Consider the following 9237-nt stretch of genomic DNA (forward strand, 5'->3'; position numbering starts at 1 on the left):
GTTTCTCAGTGTCCCATGTCCATCAGCATTATGGAAGGCGAGTTTGGGTAAGAGGGACATGGACGCAGAGCCTGAACTCTCCACCTGATGGAAGGGTTAGCAGCTATAGCTGGCTCTGTGAGCTGAAGGCAAAAGAATACCTTTAACAGCCGAGCAAGGTCTCAGCTTCTTGTTGGCAGGGTGAGGGGTGAGGAGGGGAGTTCAGTTAGGAATAAAAACTCCAAAGTATTTTGAATTTCTTTTAAGGCCTCACAAGGGAAAGAAAAACCTATCACCCCAGATGAGCCAGGTTGATCACTCTTGAATTCTCTCTGCGCACACCTGCACACAACTGTCTTCCTTTCTGGGCCAAGAGCTTGCCGCCCTCTCAGTGACAAACACCCGGCTGATCTTGCTGGGCCAGACTTAATGAACAGTCTTTATTCTCCCCCCCAACCCCCAGCCACTCCCACTGCCACAAACATTTCATTGTGGGCTCATAAAACGATGCCAGTCGCAGGCCTACTGCAGGGTGGGCGCCTCACGCAGGGCCAGGCACCTGGGGGTGGTCAATAAATACAGCATGTGTCTGGGCTCCAAACAAGCAATTCTTGGGAAGAAAACCCCACAGAGAATAGTCAGCTCTGGTTCCACACGCCCACCGGCTGGCTTCCCTGTCTGGTTTGCTGGTTGTGAAAAGTCTCGGGGCCGAATCTGGAAGCAGCAGCTCCTAGAAATGGCCACCCCCACGGTCTTCCACAAGGCCCCATCCATCACAGTCAACCGGTACTGCGCTCTAACGGTGCACACGGGATGTTACAGAGAGTTTGAAGCATGTTAGGGTTTGGAGTTAACACACTAGGCTCTGGGGCAGGTGACCTGTTGGAGGGAGATGGCAGCTATCTACAGTCTTCTACAGGCTTTTTTCCTGCCCCACCACCTACCAAGCCATAGACTCCAATAGAGAAAGATTGGAGGGTTGAGCCCACCAGAGGCATCTTGGGAGAAAAGCCCGATGGGGCACAGTTCTGCTCTGACCCTGAGGGCCGCCATGAGCCAGAATCCACAGCACGGGGTGGGGGGGCTGCTGTTTGCTGCTCTATAAAGTCAAAGGATATTCATGGTCATATTACTTATAATGTGAGGAAGAACTTGATGTGCGTGGTCTTTTTTTTTGATGATGAAAGATGATGTCTGTGGTACTCTGAAAGGAGCCCTGGTGGCGTGGTGGTTAAGATTGGTCTGTAATTTGAAAACACCAGCAATTCTGCGGGAGAAAGATGGGGCTTTCCCAGAGACCCTATAGAGGACTGCTATGGGTTGGAGTTGCATCAATGGCAGTGGGTTTGGTGGGCCCACCAAGACCCACGAATACACAAATAGCCAGCTTCCTGACAGCTTCCAGTACTTTCCCAGAATGACGTTAGATTTCACTTGTTCTACTGGCTTCTGTTTATGACACCAGCCCCTCTCCTAGGAAGGTGCACTCACATGACCAGGGAGGCACAGTGACTTAGCCATGTTTCACTGGCCACTCCTCTAAAACAGCGTGTCTTTGAGTCTACCCATGTGGCACCTCCATGATTTCCATTGTACGCTCGGGCCATCTGTTCCTCTCTTTATGTAATAACATTCTGTAAATCCATTGACTTTTCTCACTCCACGAGTATTTAAAAGGGGGATTGGACATCAATGCCTTAAACAGAAAACAAGCATAAGGAGACAAGAATCCTACAAATAAAGACAATAAGAAAGGATTAATTCTAGCTGGATCTTCTTACCTGGCAAGTCTCTGAGCCCAGGGTCTGCTCTCTATTCAGAAGGTAGATGAATGAGAAGGTTCAGAACAGCCTATGCCCAAGTTGAGACTTTCTCCTTGACTGAGAATGGTTCAGAGAAAAAGGAAAAACACTGAACCTCTCCCTCTAGGATTTGATGCTAATTAAAGGCATGCTTGGGCACCACGTAACTTCCACAATGCCAGATGTTGCACAGGGAGATACATCCCTCACGTTGAAAGATGACTGTTCTGAGGGATTTCATAGGTCTAATTTCAGTCCACAGTCAGGAGGAGAGAACAATATTTGGTTTGTGTGCTAAGATCATTTCCGTTATCAGCACAGCAGACCCCGAGGAACCAGAGTTCACAGCAGAAGGGGGCTGAGGAGAGCACACACATGGACGGAGACGAATGGGAAGGGAGGAAGAAGCACCGCCTGGCTCCCTTCTGGTGCTGCATGGGGCTATAGTGGAACACGGGGGTCCTGGGAAGGAAGCAGGCCATCTGCAAGAGGCTTCAGGCTGGGAGCAGAGAGCTCACTGGCTTTCAATTACACACACTCAAACTGTTCCAGCATCTCCCCAGGCCCTCCTTATAGTAAAAACACGATGGGACTCAATGGGGCACAGAGCCACATTCAATAGACGCACACCATAGGAGCATGGCTTCTCTTGACACCAGCCTGTGCTGTGAGAGCTTGGATGCCCCAGTGCCAGAGTCACCAGCTGAGTGTGTGGAGAGAAGGGGAATCAATGAAGCCCAAGGTTGGCATCACCGTTGGAATTTTGCTGAACACGAGCTGGCAAGTGAGGGGGAAATGAACATCCCCCACCCCACCCCCACCCTATTGCTATGAGGTCCAGGCTTTCTGGAGACTGGTCAAGGTAGCATGAGTGGGAAGGAGATCTCTTCTATTTCAAGGACAGAATCAAGGATCAAACTGGTGCTTAGATTCTACCGAGGAGAGAGGAGAGCTCATTCATCCATTCCCTTGACCAATGTTTACTGTCCGCCATGTGTGGCTGTTCTAAGCCCGGATAGAACAGAAAACAAGACGTAAACATCCTGCTCACAACACCTCTCTTGCCCTTCCCCATGGCGCCTAACAATAGTTCATGTTTATTGGGCATTTAGAATGTGGCCTACACCATTCTACTTTATCTGGATGAACTCATTTAATCTTTACCACAATCCTATGAGGTATGTGCTATCATCATGCCATGCCAATTTCATAGGTGAGGTGCAATAACAGAAACACAAACACACACACACACACACAGTTGTAGAATAAGTCGTCCAAGACCACCGACAACCAATGGCAAAACAAGAACTTGAGAAGCAGGCAGTCTGCACCTAGAATCTATGCTCCAGATGTTATGTTTTACCACCACAGGGAATCAACGTGATTGCTTGTGATAAAACGTTTCCATTTTAAGCTAATAACTAGGAGACAAGGAAACACACACTCAGCTAAGTCTAAATTCCAGGTCGTATGGAAAGAAAGGTACTTTTATGACTTGGAAATGCAAATGGGTGTCAAGGTTAGTCCCTAATATTCGAATAAGCAGAGATCTCGCTTGTTGTGATGGGTATTGAAGACCAAAGTGGCTGGTAGTAAGCCACTTCAGATCCTTAACATAACGTGTCCCGTAGCAAAGGCTGAGCACTCACCGCCATCATCTTGGGGACTTTCCTTGTATGCATAGCAATCCTTGCTCTCAAGCTAAGTGGCTTAGGCCAGTCTACTTCAAAGTCATACCCACTATGCCACCAGGGCTTTCACTGACCACTCTAGGTTTTAAAGAGTTGGACGTTCATCACACTTCGCTTTCTCGTTGCTAGGTGCTGTCGGGTTGGGGAAGAATCACCGCCACCCAGTGTACAACAGAACAAACGCTAACTGGCCGACACCATTTCCACAGTGCTTGCCATGTGTGCGTCATAGTTGCAGTCATTGTGTCAACCCACGTCACTGAGGGTCTCCCTCTGTTTCGTTGGCCCTCTACTTGCCAAGCATCATGTCCGTCTCCAGGGACTGGTCACTCCTGAGAACATGTCCAATGTGCACGAGTCTTGCCATCCTGGCTTCTAAAGAGCACTCGGATTGTACTGTTTTCCAACACAGATCTCCTGGTTCTGTGGACAGGACATAGTTCATTCAATATTCTTTAGAAACACCGTACTTCAACTCATCCATTCTTCTTCAGCCTTCCTTTTTCATAGTCCATCACTGATATACATATCGGACACTTGAAAATATCATGGCTTTGGTAAGGTGTATCTCAGTCCTCAAAGTGCTATCTTTGCTAACACTTTAAGAGATCTCTTGAGGCAGATTTGTTCAATGCAATGTCTCATTTGGCTTCTGAATGTGTTGAATGTTGGTCCAAGGAAAATGAAATCCTTAACAACTTCAATATTGTCTCTGTTTATCATGATGCACTTTTTGGGTCCGGTGGGGAGAATTTTTGTTTTCTTTATGTGGAGCTATAATCCATACTAGAGTCTGTAGTCCTTGGTCTACATCGGTAAGTGCTTCAAGTCTTGTTTGCTTTCAGCAAACAGCACAGCTGTTTAGTGGCTGGATGGCACAGCTTTGTAAGGAGTCTTCTCCAATCCTGCTGTGGTGTTCTTCATGGAAATTTGCTCAGCAGCCAGACTGAGTAAGCATAGTGAACGGATACACCCCTGACGCACACCTTTCCTGATGGTAACCCACACAGCATTCCCTTGATCTGTCCAAACTACTGACTCCTGATACCTGTCTAGTCTCTGTGTGAGCAAAATGAAGCTTTGTGGAATTCCCATTATTCTCAATGTTACCCATAACTTGTGACCCAGAGACTCTCGTGCCTTTGTGTAGATGTGAAAAACTGTGGTTCAGAGAAAAAAAGGGGCTTAGGCAAAGTTACAGAGCCAGGAAGTGACAGAGGTCATTTCAAATCCATCTTTATCTGCGCCTTTTGGTTCTTCTAGGTTGTCTCTAAAAAGCTTATGACACTAGATTACTCGAATGGCCAAACAGAGGAACATTGGGTGGCAAAGACATCTGATCATTTACCAAATACATATGATACACACACATGTACTATGTATTGTGGTAGAATCCCCAGAGCAAACAACACAGGCACAGGCCGTGTCCTTGAGGAGCTGACAGGCTAGTCCAGGCTCCCCAGTGGTAGTCTGCCTGCACTATGCTACGGGGCTCTGGTGGGGTAGTGAGTTCCACACCGAGTTGCTAACCATCAGGTTGGCAGTGAGCACCCACCAGACAGTCTCTCTGTGGGAGAAAGGTTAGGCTGCCTGCACCTGCCAGAATTTAAAGGCTTAGATCAGGGGTCCTCAAACTCTTTAAACGGGAGGGCCAGTTCACTGTCCCGCAGACCGTTGGAGGGCTGGACTATAGTTTTTTAAAAAACTACAAACAAATTCCTATGGACGCTGGATGAATTGGCTGCTAAGCAGGACAGGTAGTGCCGGTGAAAACACCCGACAGGCCGGATAAATGTCCTGTGGCCCATGGGCCATAGTTTGAGGACCCTTGGCTTAGATGGTAAAAAAAAGGAAACACACACACACACACACACACACACACACACACACACACACACGCACGCAGAGATGAGAAGGCAAATGAAAAGAGTGGCCACATAAAGAAGTGCCATGAAGGTCATTGTCTTCCTGCTCCAATCTGCACATTTGGGAAGACTATGCCATACGCCTGGCCCTGGTACACACAATCATGGCGGCAGGTGGCCACTGGCTCATGGCATCAACGTGTCAACTGAAAGCCAAGACAGGCAGCTCCGCCCTGCTGCTAATAGCAGCCCCCGCCCAGCTGGCTCGGGAATTCAAACCTAAGCAGGGAACACACATTCCCTGGAGGCAGCTGGCATCCCAGCTCTGGAGGACTGAGGGCCAGTTGGTCTTTGGTCTCCTCGGTCTGTCCGAGAGGCTCTGGCCTGCTCTCCAGATCATTTGACTGGTGTCTGTCTGACCTACAGCCCCAGAGCCCCAAACTCACTGCCATCGAGTCAATTATGACTCATAGTGACCCCAATATTCAACAGTCACTCACTAAATGCTGACTGGTCACCTGTCTAAAGAATGAGTCAAAGCAACAGAGGTCAGCACAGCATCCTGGTGAACCCCCTAGAGAGGCCTTTGATGGCCCAGGAACTCACTCCACAAGGTCTCATGTCTGTTATGATTACACTTAGTGATACTAATTTTGTTCTGATTTTCAGAAGGGGATCCCTCCCATTTAGAAGTTAAGCGACAAATGCCATTCCCGGGTGGATGTGTCTTTAGATTACAGGTTCGCAAGGCCACTACCCAGGCCCCTGGGGTCTAGAAAGAGGGACAAAATCCTACATTGGAAATGAAAGGTCTCACAGTTTCTTTGGCTAGTGAAAGTACTATGGACTGCCAAAGGGACAAACACATCTGTCGTGGAAGAAGTAAGGCCAGAGTGCTCCTTAGAGGCAAGGATGATGGGACTTTGGCTCACGTCCTCAGGATAGAACAGTCCCCAGAGAAGGGCATCCTGCTTGTAACGTGGAGGGAAGCCCTCAGTGAAATGGACTGACACATGGGTTCAAACACAGGAACAAGAGTGAGGACGGTGCAGGACTGTTGTGTGCACAGGGTCACTATGGGTCAGCAGTGACTTGAGGGCACCTGACAATAACAGGTGCCCAAACTCTGTCCGGGCCCATGAAAGACCCTGACAAATTCTGGAGCTCTTTCCTGTACAGGTAGAATCTACCTCTGCTCAGCTCTATTTCAGAAGGCTAAGCCCACTGGATCTATTTGTTGAATGCCTCCTGTGTAGCAGGCACAGTTTCTAGACAATGAAACAATAAAAGCACAAAGTTCCCACCTCATGGCTCTCCTACCTTAGTTGAGAAGACAGACAAAAGACCAGTAAATGTAGAAGTCAATGCTAAAATGTAAGTGCTCTGGAGAAAACAAAGCTGCTCACGGCAGACAGGGTGGATGGGATGTCCGACATCAGTTGTAGCTCATTTTGATGGGCCTTCTGTGTAGCAGCATTTACTGAAAGCTAAATGCTCCACTCTAGGGCCCTTCTCATAAGGGCTGAGTCTCAAAGTTCCCAGAAACACTGCCCTAAAGCATCATCTCCTGGTGGCCAATCTGCCTTCGTCGTTAGACTGCAAGCTTCGGAAGTCAGGCATTCACTGCGGTTCACTTCTCTGGCACCCGGAAGGCATGCCCCAGATGCTGCATCTGAAACAGATTGCTTTGCTTAAATTAAACACAGGGTCTTGTCCTGATGAGGGGTGATATTTCAAAAAGTATGGGCATGGCGACAAGTTATCCACTGAATGCTGAATGCTGGCAAGCCATGTGAATTTTCTATATTGGTCCGAGTGAAGCTGTGGGTTGTCTAGCAGAGGAGAGAACATTTTTCTAGTGTGGCTGCAACAATGGGCTCAGGGTTAGGAACAATGATGAGGATGGTGCAGGACCGGGCAGAGTTTCGTTCTGTTGTGCAAGGGGTCAGAACCGATGAGCTGGCACCTCACAACACCATGTGAGAAGGAAGGCGCTCTGGTGGTGTCATTGGGCAACACCACTACTGGCAAGTGGCAAGATCAGTGTTAGACTGGTAACCACATGGTTGGAAGTTCAAATTCATCAACTTCTCTGAAGGAGAAAGATGCTGTCTGCTCCTGGAGAGATGTGCCGCCCTGGAAACCCTGCATGGGGCTCCCATGAGTCAGGAATGAGTTGATGGGGATGGGTTTGTTTCGGGGGATCTGGGAGATGATGGGGATGCACAGGAAGTGGCAGTCAAAAGCTAACCTTTTGAGACTATGTGGCAGATAGTAGAGAGTTGGTAACCATAGAAAAAGGGCAGGGAAGGGCAGACGCTACAGATGATTTGGCAAGAACCTGGCTGCTGAGCTGTCTCATGAAGGGACTGGGAACTGGGGGGAAGTTGGGCAATGGGCTCTGGTGGAGAAGTTATAAAGCAAGTAGTATTTTGAGAGTCTTCTTGGTTAAAAGTTCCAATTGCAGTGCCAGTAATACCTGAGAGAAGATGGGAGCTGATCTGGAAGTACAGGCCCCATCAGAGTAACGAAGAGCAAGGGTGTTACTCTGAGGTCAGGTGCACCTGACCCAAGCCATAGGGTCTTCCATTGGCTCATATTCCTGTGAAAGCTGAACTTTGAGTAAGGCGACCAAAGAAGAATCAGTGCATTTGCATTATGGTGCTCCCCAAGAAGACTGAAAGTACAATGCTGCCCCCAAAACAAACAGAGTGCTCCTTGGAGGCAAGGACAACAAGACTTCATCTCACATAGTTGGGACATGGCAGGAGAGACCAGTCCCTGGAGAATGACATCATGCTTGGTAAAGTAGAGGGGTAGCAGGGGGAAAAAAGGTCAATAAGATGGATGGACACCATGGCTGCAACAATGTGCTCAAACACAAGAACCGTTGTGTGGCTGCCACAGGACAGGGCAGGGTTTTGTTCTGTCATACCGAGGGTCGCTATGACACCGAACCACCACATAGGAGGGCCGGTGGCATGATGTATTCTGTATTTAGCTGCCAACCACAAGGTCAGCAGTTCAAACCTGCCAGTTGCTCCAAGGGAGAAGAAAGAGGCTTTCTGTTCTCGTGTGGATTTACAGCCTCAGAACCCTCTGGAGCAGCTCGACTCTGTCTTCTGGGGTCGCTGTGGGTTGAAATCGACCTGATGGCAGTTTTGCTTTGGTATCATTAACTAAGGATTCAACCTACAGACATATGCCTTGAAAGAGAAAAGGAAAAGTGGGGCGGGGAGAGGCAAAGGATAAAGCAGATGGGACTTTGGCATTATCTGAATACTTGACATCACACTGTTGTTACTAAAGGGAGATCTTCTTAAATGGCAAGAGAGAATTAAAACAGAACCAAGGCGTGGGAGTAGCTCAATGACTCAAGATGGTATGCCTCATACAAGGAAGCCAGCCTCAGTCCCCAGTCTGTGTGATGATAAGGGCATGCTTACTGAGTGTGCTGAGCTCTAAATAGCTCATATGAAAGATAACAGGCTAGTAACTCATACTTAAAAAAACACCCAGATGTAGGTAGGCATAGGGCTTATCCATTATGTCAACTGGTGTGAGCTCACAACACAATGGCTCTGCATGACCCTGCTTGGCTTCCTTGCTCCCCACCCCCACCCACACCCCCTGTCCATAGGTGCCTAAAGAGAACCACCTGGGAAGGGTGGATTCAGACCCATGGCACACCTTTATTTTTAGCCCACTGAGAACGTTTATTTACCAAACAATGGAATGAGATGAGAGCCTAAATACACAAAGCCCCAGGATGTCAAATGTGAGTGGTACAAACACACAGTCAGCAGATAAATGAGATTCATGGAAACGAATGGCAAGGGCAATAGGCCCTAAAACAATTCTCAATGGATTTTATTGAAGGACCGATAACATCTGGAATAC

This window comes from Echinops telfairi, unplaced genomic scaffold (genome assembly GCF_000313985.2).
Source record: "Echinops telfairi isolate 266 unplaced genomic scaffold, ASM31398v2 ScPeMD7_7468;HRSCAF=8506_0, whole genome shotgun sequence".
Taxonomy (NCBI): domain Eukaryota; kingdom Metazoa; phylum Chordata; class Mammalia; order Afrosoricida; family Tenrecidae; genus Echinops; species Echinops telfairi.